The sequence below is a fragment of the Lynx canadensis genome, chromosome D1 (genome assembly GCF_007474595.2).
Source record: "Lynx canadensis isolate LIC74 chromosome D1, mLynCan4.pri.v2, whole genome shotgun sequence".
NCBI lineage: Eukaryota > Metazoa > Chordata > Mammalia > Carnivora > Felidae > Lynx > Lynx canadensis.
The window spans coordinates 107,160,416-107,172,595 of NC_044312.2; positions in this window are offsets into that span (position 1 = coordinate 107,160,416).

Below are 12,180 nucleotides of genomic sequence, written 5' to 3' on the forward strand. Positions count from 1 at the left end.
TAATAAGTCAGAGAAAGCTACAGTTTTCTCTCTGGACTCATCATGATGATGGAAAGAGATTTAATAGGTATAAATGGCTGGATTTGGAACTGACTGAGCTTTGAGTGAGGGTAAAGGGAGAGTGAATGGGTATTGTAAAGGCTTTCACTCGGGTAACTGGGTGGGTGAGAGTATCATTTACAGAGACAGACAAGAGGAGGAAGTGACAGTAAGAGGACCAGTGTTTGAAGGAGATAGCTGGAGTGATACATTTCTCTTCTCTTGTGGTTTTGCTAGCCATTCCTAATGTCTGCTTTGCTGGATACAACTTCTCAAAGCCCTCTTTAAAATCAGAGTCATACATCCCCAAAGGCAAGGGAATTAAAAGCAAAAGTGAATTACTGGGACCTTATGAAGATAAAAAGCTTCTGCACAGCAAAGGAAACAACCAACAAAACTAAAAGGCAACCAACGGAATGGGAAAAGATATTTGCAAATGACATATCGGACAAAGGGCTAGTATCTAAAATCTATAAAGAGCTCACCAAACTCCACACCCGAAAAACAAATAACCCAGTGAAGAAATGGGCAGAAAACATGAATAGACACTTCTCTAAAGAAGACATCCAGATGGCCAACAGGCACATGAAAAGATGTTCAGCGTCGCTCCTTATCAGGGAAATACAAATCAAAACCACACTCAGGTATCACCTCACGCCAGTCAGAGTGGCCAAAATGAACAAATCAGGAGACTATAGATGCTGGAGAGGATGTGGAGAAACGGGAACCCTCTTGCACTGTTGGTGGGAATGCAAATTGGTGCAGCCGCTCTGGAAAGCAGTGTGGAGGTTCCTCAGAAAATTAAAAATAGACCTACCCTATGACCCAGCAATAGCACTGCTAGGAATTTATCCAAGGGATACAGGAGTACTGATGCATAGGGGCACTTGTACCCCAATGTTCATAGCAGCACTCTCAACAATAGCCAAATTATGGAAAGAGGCTAAATGTCCATCAACTGATGAATGGATAAAGAAATTGTGGTTTATATACACAATGGAATACTATGTGGCAATGAGAAAAAATGAAATATGGCCCTTTGTAGCAACGTGGATGGAACTGGAGAGTGTAATGCTAAGTGAAATAAGCCATACAGAGAAAGACAGATACCATATGGTTTCACTCTTATGTGGATCCTGAGAAACTTAACAGGAACCCATGGGGGAGGGGAAGGAAAAAAAAAAAAGAGGTTAGAGTGGGAGAGAGCCAAAGCATAAGAGACTGTTAAAAACTGAGAACAGGGGCGCCTGGGTGGCGCAGTCGGTTAAGCGTCCGACTTCAGCCAGGTCACGATCTCGCGGTCCGTGAGTTCGAGCCCCGCGTCGGGCTCTGGGCTGATGGCTCGGAGCCTGGAGCCTGTTTCTGATTCTGTGTCTCCCTCTCTCTCTGCCCCTCCCCCATTCATGCTCTGTCTCTCTCTGTCCCAAAAATAAATAAACGTTGAAAAAAAAAATAAAACTTCATATTAAAAACTGAGAACAAACTGAGGGTTGATGGGGGGTGGGAGGGAGGGGAGGGTGGGTGATGGGTATTGAGGAGGGCACCTTTTGGGATGAGCACTGGGTGTTGTATGGAAACCAATTTGTCAATAAATTTCATAAAAAAAATAAAATAAAATAAAATCAGAGTCAAATGGTTCATGAGATCAAGCCCCATGTCGGGCTCCATGCTAACAGCACAGAGCCTGCTTGGGATTCTCTCTCTCCCTCTCTCTCTGTCTGCCTCTCTCCAACTTCTGTATTCATTCTCTCTCTCTTTCAAAATAAATAAATAAATAAATAAGCTTTAAAAAATATAATAAAATAAAATCAGAGTCAAAAGAGTTCACCCTTAGCCCTCTTCTCTTCTCCTTTGACATAACCATCTTTGATGTTCTTGACATTAATAGGGACTTAATGTGCACCTATACCTGCAATGTCTCCAGCCCAGACCCTCTATTTAATGTAGACATATATTTCAAATGCCAACTGGAAAACCCTCCTTAGATATCCCCAGAAAATAATGGAAAGAAAGCATAAATTTGCTCCTCTTATATTCTGATTTTAGAGAATGCCCACTCAGATGCACAGGAAAGAAAATTAGGACTCAATCCGATTTCCTATGCCTAAATTCAATATTCAATGATACACAAAAATCTGGCGATAAAAATATATCACCATATAATACCGCCATAAGATATGTCTCAAAATCATTTCTTTACATCCACCCACAATGACACAACTTTAAGACCTTCTTCATATCTCACACAGACTGTTGCAGTATCTTTCCAACTAGGTCTCCTTGTCCTTGACTCTCCTTGACTTCTTCTTTCCTTTTCCACTCACCTGTCGGTAATTTTTTTTATAAAACACAGGAAACTATGGCACTCCTCTTTTTAAAACCTTTTGATAGCCCTTTAGTATCTGTGGCAAAGCCAACTTAATCATTAAGCATGGCAGGCACAGTGCCTGAGGCATATAAACATGTTTAAAAACATTTTATTTTTTATTTAAAAAATTGTTTTAATGTTTATTTATTTTTGAGAAAGAGAGAGACAGAGTGTGAGCTGGGGAGTGGGGTAGAGAGAGAGAGAGAGAGAGAGAGAGAATCCCAAGCAGGTTCCATGCTCATCACAGAACCCAACATGGGGCTCAATCCCACGACCCTGGGATCATGACCTGAGCCAAAATCAAGAGTTGGACACTCAACCAACTGAGCCACCCAGGTGCCCCCTGTTATCCTGGCACAGTTATTCAGTCCCCCCTTACTACCAAAAGTGCCTCAGTTTTGCTTTTATGATCATCCTGCCTACGGCCTTTCTTTTCAGGTCAAGCAGCTGGAAATAAGTCAATGAACTAGGCATGAGTTATCACGACATGGGAGGAAACCCGTAAGATAAACCAGCACAATTTCTAGCGTGGGTTCACAAATCCAGTATCAGAAAGAATTAGGAAGACAGCTTATTTAGCAGTCCTGTCCTCATGCCATTCCCTCAACCCAAAGACCAGCTAAAGATCTTCTGAGCTGGGGAAGGAGCGTCTGAGAGGAAGCAGCAGGAGACTAGGAGCTCATCAAGAACTGGCCAGCAGGTCCATGATGCGCCATCCAAAATGGAGAGAATAAAGTCTCCCACTTAGCAGGAAGTCAAAGGCTTAAGGAGGTACATTCAGGTAGAGAATGTGAAAACAATAATACAACTTACTAAGTCAGCCTCTGTTTTCTTATCACCAGGCATCAGCAATTTTAAATAACGTAAGTGATAAACTCTTCCTACCCAACCAAAAAAAACAAAAAAACAAAAAAACTTTGTCGGTCCAAGTTCTAGACAATAGATGCGATTATTGTTAAGTTTTGATAATGTATCTGTAGGCCTTAAGTTAGCACAGTTTTGTTACTTGTCACTTAATAGATATTGTATCCGGGGCGCCTGGGTGGCTCAGTCGGTTAAGGTCTGACTTCGGCTCAGGTCATGATCTCACGGTCCGTGAGTTCGAGCCCCACATCGGGCTCGGTGCTGACAGCTCGGAGCCTGGAGCCTGCTTCGGATTCTGTGTCTCCCTCTCTCTATGCCCCTCCCCCCCACTCACACTCCGTCTCTCTCAAAAATAAAATAAAAACATTAAAACATTTTTTAAATAAATATTGTATCTACATGGACATTGATTTGGAGGACTGCCTGCCATATCAGTGGTCCCAGGGATCCGTGGGCCCAGCTACACTCATTCCTTCCAAGAAGAAGTTCATGAAGATTTAGAATCCTACCAGCTCCCCTTGGGCACTATCGTGCCTTCCATCCCTGTGGCACGACATATTCCTGCCTTTCCATAGTGGGTTCAAACAAATGATGAAAGCATAGTGATTGGTAAGATAAAGAACTTGAACTTGAATTACTTAAATGATGTCATTTTATGTGGCCACCTGGCGTCTTATCTGTGTTTAAAATTTAAAACAATAAAACAATGCCAACTGTGAGATGTAACATCTTTGTCTGGCAAGTGAACATTTAATTTTGTGTAATGAAATATTTTACTGAACTTGAATAATATTTTCCAACTGGAACTTACATTTTTAAGCCCTTACCTGTTTTAAAACCAATGAATAAATTAAGAAACACAGAATGTTATGTCAGCGGTAGAAGAGGGGTTGCTTCTGTTGAACCTTTTGCTGATGTTTCCATTTGGTTGTGTCCGGGTTTTTTTGGTTTTTTGTTTTTGCTTTTTTTTTTTTTTTTTTTTTTTACCCACTGGACAATTATTTACATAAAATACCACTTCAGGCTGTAAGCAAAGGATCAAAGTTCAAACGGCAAGGCGGGATAAAATCTATTGAGCAAATAGTGGCACTTTGTATTAGTTGTTTTTTCTGTTTTAAAATTTTTTTTAAGTTTATTTTTGAGAGAAAGAGAAGGCACAAATCGGAGAGGGACAGAGAGAATTCCAAGCAAACTCCACACTTTGCACAGAGCCGCACATGGGGCTCGATCCCACGACTGTGAGATCATGACCTGAGCTGGAATCAAGAGTGGGACATTTAACCGACTGAACCATCCAGGCACCCACACCCCATGTATTAGTTGTTTTATGTATTCAAAATTCAATTAAAAATATTTTGTCCCTATGAATGCTAGCTATGATTATTTGCTTGTTTCATGATTATTACTGACAATAATTTTGCCATATAGAGGATGAAGAGCTTAAAATATGTCCTATTCCGGGTGACAACATATATGCTAGGTTCTGCCCTCCCCCCTAAAATTGGGGAACTGAGGATGGAACGAATTTGTGCAAGACTCCCAACAGGAACTTTTGTCACTGGACAACACTCTCGATGTTCCCCTGCCACAAAGGTAGGGAAGCAGCAAAGTACGGATGGCTAAACGACGGGAAGGGTGTGAATGTAGACGCAAGCCTCCCCTCCCCAGGCGGCGAATAGGCCAAGAGAACAGCTAGAGCTAAGAACGGATGGCTGGAAGGAGTTTCAGAGTCTTGAGGAGGGTGCCCCCCGGTGGACAGTGGTGTGAACTGCACCTTTTTCCTCCACAAGGTGCAAGCGACATGGACTTCACCTGTAAGCAACAGAGGAGAGGAAATAGGTACGACTCCACCCTCTTCTGTGTCATTCAAGGTATCTATCATCCAGGAGCAAAAGAAAGAGAAGAAAATACTCGGAAATGAGTCGCCTTAAACCTGAAATAACTGAGTACCGATGCTGTCAGGCAGACCTGGGACTCTAAACAGACGGAAAGTTGTATTTTTTCGAAGTTGTATTTTCGCAGAGCCTAGTTACTTGGCTTTGAGGGAAATCTCGTCTGCAACTCTTGCATTGGTGTTGAGTAAAATCCAGGGGTGCCTGGGTGGCTCAGTCGGTTGAGTGTCCGACTTTGGCTCAGGTCGTGATCAAACGGTCCGTGAGTTCGAGCTCCTCGTCGGGCTCTGTGCTGACAGCTCTGAGCCTGGAGCCTGCTTCCGATTCTGTGTCTCGCTCTCTCTCTCTGCCCCTCCCCTGCTCATGTTCTCTCTCTGTCTCTCAAAGATGAATAAACGTTAAAAAAAATTTTTTTTTTAAATCCAAACACCATCCCTACCCCACCCGCACCCCAAAACAGGAATCATTTTGCTATCTGCCAACAGAATCGCATGGACAGCGTCTGTGGAGGGCAGATGACGCTTTGGTTTTCTGTGCTGTGGGCATCCCCTCCAGAGGCTGAACTTCTCAAGGACTCTCTCTATTGTTGACTCTCCAGAAACTATCGTGGCGCCTGGAAACGTGATCACCGTGTGCACTGCTGTGGATTGCCTACACGCGTGATGTGCTGCCCACTCCCCACTGTCTTCAGGACTGAAGGATGCATTTTCCACCTGCTAGGAGTGTTGACGGCTGACAGCTCCCAACTGAGACCCTCTCTGGGAGGGTCACCCCTTGTCCTTGGCAGCCTGCAGCCACCAGCCAATAAACACAGAGGCCCTCTAGTAAAGGACTGGCCTTCCGTCCTCGCTGCGGGACAACCCCATAAGGGCTATTGCAGCTCCCCAGCTCCCCGGAGGCTGGCTCAGGCCTTTGCCGTGACAGCATCGCGGCTCAATTCTCTCTGCCAAGTTCTGCTTCCTCATCCTCCCCCAGGGAACTTCCTGCCCGAAAACCTCCGTCTCAGAGTCTGCGTCCCAGGGAGCCTGATCTGCAACAGTAGAGCATGTTCTGGGACCTACTGGAAAACGAGCAAGGATCCAAGATGGTGAGGTGTCCTGCAGTCATGTGCTCTTTTGTCTGCCCGACTCCTTCACCTCCTGATCCACAATAATCATACAGTTCTGGAGAACCGGCCTGTCATGTTATTTTAAAGCCGTCGTCGGGGCGCCTGGGTGGCTCAGTCGGTTAGGGGTCTGACTTCGGCTCAGGTCCTGATCTTGCGTTCATGAGTTCGAGTCCCAGGTCAGGCTCTGTGCTGACAGCTCAGAGCCTGGAGCCCGCTTCGGATTCTGCGTCTCCCTCTCTCTCTCTGCCCCTCCACAGCTCACGCTGTCTCTCTCTCTCAAAAATAAATAAACATTTAAAATAATTTAAATGTATTTAGATTTGGGGGCACCTGGGTGGCTCAGTTAAGCGCCTGACTTTGGCTCAGGTCATGATCTCACAGTCCATGAGTTCAAGCCCCACGTCGGGCTCTGTGCTGACAGCTCAGAGCCTGGAGCCCGCTTCGGATTCTGCGTCTCCCTCTCTCTCTCTGCCCCTCCCCCGCTGTCTCTCTCTCTCAAAAATAAATACACATTATAAAAAATGAAAAATAATAGTGACATTCACGGAGTGCTCACGCTGTTCTAGGCACTGTTTTAAACGGGTTAGGACCTTCATCCCCCCCCCCCATGTTCCATATCACCTTCGTTGCAGGCTCTGTGGCCCCTTAGGCAGCTGCCCCACTCAACCTGCTTTACCCAGTGCCTTACGTGGGTAAATGTTTATAGCAGCAATGTCCCCACTTGGCGAAATAAGGAAATTGAGACCAAGAGCTGCTTTATGATGAACCCAGAGGTAACTAGGGGAAGAGAGTACTTCAGGGCCAAAGAGAGGCATAACCATGACAAGGTGGGCAGGGACCAAAGACGGCGTCAGCCACCACGGGGCTCACAGGCAGAGGCAGAGTCTGCATGTGACCCTAAGGGGGGGTGGGGCATGTAGGAGGTGAGTAGCAGTAGATGCTAGTGGGTAGGATAAGCTTTTGCAGCCGATGTGTGCCACGTTTGGGATGCAAGGTGCTCTGCAGCCTCCAGATGCTGAGAGGTGTATTCGCCCGCACGCGGTATCTACTCACAGAGCGGAAGCAACAAGTTGCGTTCTCTTCCCAGGAGGTGGGGGAAAACGCAGTCCGGGGAGCCACAGAGCATCAGAGTTTCTTTGGCACGAATCAGCCTTGCGGGATCGACGTGGCAGAGACCAGCAAGTCGTGGGTGCCCCCGAGCTGGCCCAGACACTGACGCCCGGGAGGAGAGGGCAGCTGCGGGAGCCCAGCCGGGGGCGCTTTTGCCACCCTCTCGGCTCAAGGGGGACAGAGAAGTGTCAGGATGTCGAGCTCCCCTGCGGAAGCGGAGGTCTTCCTCGTCTCCCAGGGCAGCCCCGAGGCACCTCCCCCGGAGCCGTGGGACTTCACAGGGCAATAGGAAAACTGCTTATAGGGCGTTGATGCAAGGGGGCTCACACTCAGAACTACTGCTCTGCAAGGCTGGGCTCGGGAAGGGGGCATGGGGGAGACTCACCAGCCGTGTCCATCAAGAACATATACCCATGACACTCCAAGCCCGAGGACCCTGGCAGATATATAAAGAGAAGTGTGGAAAGATGCATGTATATCGTGACTGATCTGTCATCCTCCAAAGATGGGGAAATAACCCTTTAGAAGTTTCTCGAAGTCTCTTTCTCTAGATATTTCCAGAGCCGCAAATAGACCTGTCTTCGGACTCTCTCAGTTGCAAGGGCTGGAAAACTCAACAATAAGCAGAGTGAGGAATTTACTTGTTTAAGTGACTGTCACATCCTGGAGTAGATGAGTCCAGCTGTAGATGATGTCAGACTTTTTTTTTCTTAAATGACACTTAATTGCAGTTTCAATCTCCCCCAGAAATGTCTTTTTTTTTTTAACGTTTATTTTAGAGAGACAGAGAGAGAGAGAGCGGGAGCAGGGGAGGGGCAGAGAGAGAGGGAGACACAGAATCAGAAGCAGGCTCCAGGCTCTGAGCTGTCCGCACAGAGCCCGACGCGGGGCTTGAACTCACGAACCGTGAGTTCACGACCTGAGCCAAAGTCGGACGCTTAACCGACTGGGCCACCCAGGAGCCCCAGAACTGCCCCATTTTTATCCCTTTTACGCCATCAGGCAGCTCGATGACATCACACTTGAGGAGAGGGCTCTGCTGCTAACGTCACGTGAAAGCCACTCTTCTGGAAAATCAGCTGAGGCCACAGTGGCCTCGTCTTTCTGACTCAGAACTTCTCGCTGCCACCCTGGTCACTGCTCGTGGGTTCAGGCAAAGGTGAAGGAAGCCACCTTTCGTCAAGAGGAAAAGACACGGCGGGAGCTGTGGGCTCAGCTGAGTTTTTCAAAAGCCCTTCTTCTGGGGCAGAAGTACCCCAAATGATTCCTTGACAAAGCATCACCCACACTGCTATAAACTCCACTATGCTTTACCTCTGGAGCTGAACTTTAAGCAATCTGTCTGAAAACAAATATCAAAACTGATCTTTTGGTTTTAACCTGGCAAACTGAACAATTTGGGTTACCAAAATATTTCTTAAAAAAAACAAAAACTGGGGCGCCTGGGTGGCGCAGTCGGTTAAGCGTCCGACTTCAGCCAGGTCACGATCTCGCGGTCCGTGAGTTCAAGCCCCGCGTCAGGCTCTGGGCTGATGGCTCAGAGCCTGGAGCCTGTTTCCGATTCTGTGTCTCCCTCTCTCTCTGCCCCTCCCCCGTTCATGCTCTGTCTCTCTCTGTCCCAAAAATAAATTTAAAAAAAGTTGAAAAAAAAAATTAAAAAAAAAAACAAAAAACCACTAATCAAGCCAAAAAAAAAAAAAAAAAAAAGCCCAAACCACTCCTTCTGTGCCAGGAAGCAGCACAGGGTTCATAAATAGTTGCCTTCTCTTCAGAGAGTCTGCTTGGCCAACAATTGGCTTCAATAGCCCTGGGAACAGAAACTTTGGGAGAACAGAGCCTTAGGCGGCCCAAATAGCCTTCTCAGAGTTTGTATAACCATGTATTGGTCTGCTAACGTGACAAAAGAACTTTCGGTAGGAACAGTGTGGGGGTCAAAATGCTTTATCATCATCAGAATGGTGTTCAATTCCCACTGCCCTTATGTTGTGCTGGACCCTGTGTGATTATAAGCATCCAAGTCCTACAGATTCAGACGCCATCCTTCCCTTTAAAATCTTACTTTTTTTAGGGGCGCCTGGGTGGCTCAGTCAGTTGAGCATCCGACTTCGGCTCAGGTCACGATCTCACGGTTGGTGGGTTCAAGCCCCGCGCCAGACTCTGGGCTGACAGCTCCGAGCCTGGAGCCTGCTTCGGATTCTGTGTCTCCCTTTCTCTCTGCCCCTCCCTGTTTGCACTCTGTCTCTCTGTCTCTGTCTCAAAAATAAAGAAACATTAAAAATTAAAAAAATAAATAAATAAAATAAATTTTTAAAAAATACGTTACTTTTTTTTGACAGAGAGAGAGAGAGAATCAAGCAGGCTCTATACCCGGCACGGAGCCCAACGCGGGGCTCGATCTCACGATCCTAGGATCGTGACCTGAGCTAAAATCAAGAGTCAGATGCTCAATGGACTGAGACACCCAGGCACCCCCCAAACGCCACTTTTTTGACCAAGCCCCGCCCCTGCCTGACTACAGGACATCCAGTTCTCTCCCAGGGTTTTCCAGAGGACATGGACAGGGAGACTCCCTGGGCTGCTCGCTTCTGACGGACTCCTTCCAGTGCTCCCCGAGCCTCTTCCCTCGCAGCTCTCCTGGGGACCGCGGCTTGTGCACTGGCTCTCCACTCCCCTTTCCAAGACAAGGCTTGAGAATAACAAAAGGTGATTATACACAGTAGACAAAAAAAACTTCAAACCAGGACCTGGGGAGCAGCTTATCGCTACCCCTGGCGTCCCAGGACTCGCCTCTGTCCATTTCCCCCCTTAGCCTCCGGCCTGCTGCCCGAGCGGAGGGCTGCATTCTCTTTTATGCAGCTGGCATCCCCGGCTGACCGTTGTTTCCTGCTCCCTACGTCCCGCTCCCAGTCAGCGAAACCAGATCCCTTTACCAATCCCTCTCCACTTAACCTCGGCAGAACTTATTTCTGAAGGTTTTTTTTTTTTTTCTGAATTCAGCCTCTCAAGCAGTAAGCCACGCACCTGGACCGCGTGAAGCACCTGTCGGCTCAGGTGTCACTGCCACTGGGCCCCCCCTCCCCGCCATGAGGGAACGCAGCGCGTTCAAGTTCTCCGACTTTCCCTGTGACACGCCCAGTGAACCAAGATCACCGCTGACCGCCCCCTCCCCCGGCCCAGCCCCCAAAAGTGAAAAGGAATACACACTAAAAAATAAGCACCCAAACGAGAGATCCGGGTCTGACATCTCAGAAACACTTCCATTTCCACTGCTTTCCCTTCGGATCTCCCAGAACAGGGGGGGATGGGCCTTATACCTGCGAGAGTAAAAACCCTCACCCAGGGTTCAAAGCAGAGATTTCAGTGTTTACCCGAGAACCGCAGACACCGCCCCTGGGTTTTAAACGGCGCTTCGAGAAACTCTGCCCCCACGTCTGCAAGGTGTGGGTTCCAGACCCCACGGCTTTACAGGCAGCTGGGACGCAGAGGCTGGCCAGCCGGCAGGTGGTCTCTTCCAACCGACTCAACGTCTCCCTGCCGTTCCCCCACCGCTGCTCACGGGTTCAGGCAGAGGCCCTCTGCCCCAGCGGGTGCAAACCCGAAAAGAAAGCAGGGAAGCATCTTTCTGTCCCCAGCGTAAGCGACGACGGATAAGCCCTTAGTTTAGGAGTCACCAAAACACTCCCTGGTGTGGGGGAGTTGTTTGTTTGATGATCAAACAACATCCCGTTTATTCGAGTAAGGATTAAAAGGGGCGGGGAGGGGCGCCTGGGTGGCGCAGTCGGTTAAGCGTCCGACTTCAGCCAGGTCACGATCTCGCGGTCCGTGAGTTCGAGCCCCGCGTCAGGCTCTGGGCTAATGGCTCGGAGCCTGGAGCCTGTTTCCGATTCTGTGTCTCCCTCTCTCTCTGCCCCTCCCCCGTTCATGCTCTGTCTCCCTCTGTCCCAAAAATAAATAAACGTTGAAAAAAAAATTAAAAAAAAAAGGGGGCGGGGAGTTCAAAGTCTCATCCTCAATCAAAAGGGTCACTAATACACGACTGAATTCATTTAAGACTAAAAGGAATATACTCCAGAAAATACAAATTCCTGGCGGCTGCGTTCTGCTTCAACGTGTCAACCCAGACCATAATGAGTAAGGAGACTGAAGGGAGAGGTATCGGGGGGCTCAGCGGATTTTGGGGGGGGGTACAGGGGAGATGATGGGAGCGATAAGAGGTAATGGCTTTATGCTCATCCCCGATTCACAGAAATGAGGGCACAGGCTCTCTCTACCGACACCTGGAAATGCCACGCAAAGCAAAGAGGGAGGCCATCGGGCAGGGCGGGTGGAAGACAGAGACGCACACCCAGACTCCAGCACCTAAGAAACAGGAGGATACGGTCAAGTTTGGATCGCCAAGAAAAGAATGGAAGGGGGGAAAAATGGAAGAGTTTCACTGAGGGTCTACTTTCTCCAAACAGGAGAAAGGCTCACGGGAGATCTGACAGATCTTATGTGAAATGCTTTGGGGGTTCCGTCCTGCTCTCCCAGCCTTTCCAGGAGCCCTTTTCTAGCTCTCCTGGATGGCTTCAGCTCTCAAAGGGCACCAACCATCCCTGGTCATTATTTTATTTTATTTTATTTTATTTACTTATTTATTTTTTACATTTATTTATTTTTGAGACAGAGACAGAGCACAAGTGGGTGAGGGGCAGAGAGAGAGAGAGGAAGACACAGAACTTGAAGCAGCCTCCAGGCTCCGAGCTGTCAGCACAGGGCCCGACGTGGGGCTCGAACTCACAAACCGCGAGATCATGACC